Source organism: Rhinopithecus bieti, unplaced genomic scaffold, assembly GCF_001698545.2.
Source record: "Rhinopithecus bieti isolate Rb0 unplaced genomic scaffold, ASM169854v2 scaffold_19615, whole genome shotgun sequence".
NCBI classification, from domain to species: Eukaryota; Metazoa; Chordata; class Mammalia; order Primates; family Cercopithecidae; genus Rhinopithecus; species Rhinopithecus bieti.
Genome location: NW_016809466.1, coordinates 15,525 through 17,196, shown reverse-complemented (window position 1 = coordinate 17,196; position 1,672 = coordinate 15,525). Strand labels below are relative to the sequence as shown.

The 1,672-nt window shown below is 50.2% G+C and overlaps 1 pseudogene; it reads right to left on the bottom strand.

Annotated features, from left to right (window-relative positions):
* Nucleotides 1-999: 999 nt before the first annotated feature.
* LOC108540421 (eukaryotic translation initiation factor 4E-binding protein 1 pseudogene) lies at nucleotides 1,000-1,366 on the bottom strand (annotated as a pseudogene).
* Between the last annotated feature and the right edge of the window lie 306 nt (nucleotides 1,367-1,672).

Here is a 1,672-nt window from a genome sequence, read left to right as displayed (position 1 = left end):
GCACGGTAGTCGGGGACTGCAGCCCCAACCCAGGCCAGGAAGTTTTCTGGGCTCCTCTGCATGGCACACACTGGAGGATTAATTAGTACAGGAAGGGTATAACCACCATTTTTGGGGCATGGGCCCGATAACTTACTTAGCTGACGTTACTGTGGGGTGGTAGGATGTGGTGTATTAGGTAGCACGGATAATTTTGGATTCTCACGGGTAGGTTCAATTCCTGTAATTTGAGAAATAAGAGGGTTTAAATCTCTGTAATTTATTCTATCAAAGTAACTCTTTTGTGAGACATATTTCTTATGTTTGGGGTGGGATGCTGGAGGTTAGGACTGGCATGGAGAAATGTCATATGGAAGTACTAGTGTGAGTAGTAGAAAACTTTTTCATAGGAGATGTATGAGCTGATCATAATGGAATCAGGAGTATGATGTTCCAATTCATTAAAAAAGACTTGTTAAAATGAGAGTTCGAGTGACGAAATTTGTGGTATAGAGTTCTGGCATATATATGTTATGCAGTGCTCCTAGGAAGACAATAGTGGTTAGGGTATTTATTATTTGTTGTTTATTTATTTTTTGCCCTAGGGCGAAGGTGGCTTTTATTTCCTCTCTTAGGGAAGGAGGGGAGGGGAGCTTTCCCAGGCACATCAACCTAAGGAAGGGGTGGTTGGGCCCCCAGCAGCGAGGGGCTGGAAGAGCTGATCATTTGGAAGAAAGGGTTCGTTCTTGTCCATTTCCTGGCCTTCGGCTGCAGGGTGTGCTGGCAGGGGTCACTCCCCTTGGGGCAGCAGCTCCTGCATCAGCGGAGGCAAGGAGCTACCTGCTGGTGTTCACAAAGAGGAGGGAGCAGGTGCCCTGAGCGAGGGAGAGAGGGCTGGGGTGGGCAACCCCACGCCAACACCTGCCCAGTATGATCACTTTCATAAGGTCTGGCTGGTGGGACTCCTCCGGGAAGGGCCTGAGGGGTCCCTTGGCAATGCTCCACGCAATAGCTGGTGCTTTAAATGTCCATCTCAAACTGTGCTTCTTCACCACCCACTCCACTTATCTTCTGGACTATTGCGCAGATGGCCCTGGTTGGCTTCTGTGGAGGGGGATCATCACTGGCAGAGCTGATGACCCCGGGAACGGCAGGCTGATCCCTCGGGGGGGTTTGGTCACGGGTAAGTTTCGACACTCCATCAGGAATTTCCGGTGGTAGATGACCCTGGTACCTCCCGGGGTGGTGCTGAAGACCATGCCGCCGGGGGTCGGTCATGCTGTATTCCCCGGGCGGGCGGGAGCTGCATGCCTTCGCCGAGCACCACCTGACAAATGGCGGGGATGGCCCGGCTTGGGGTCTGGCTGCAGCTGCCGTCCGCAGACATGGTCTCCTGTGTGCTGCACCCGGGAACCTCTCGCGGCCCTCAGGGCATTTATTATAATGATATTTATATACTCTGCATTAGGCAAATGGGCCTGCAGCATATTTGACATTAAAGCGCGAGACTAATTCTGATTCCCCCTCTGTTAGGTCGAAAGAGGCTCTGTAGGTTTCTGCTAATATGGAAATAAATCATATTACGGCCAGAGGTCATGATGGTAGGAGCAGCCAGAGAAATTCTTGTGTTCCAATGAGTATATACAAATTAAATGAACCACTTATTAATAGGACTGCTAGGAGGATAATAGCT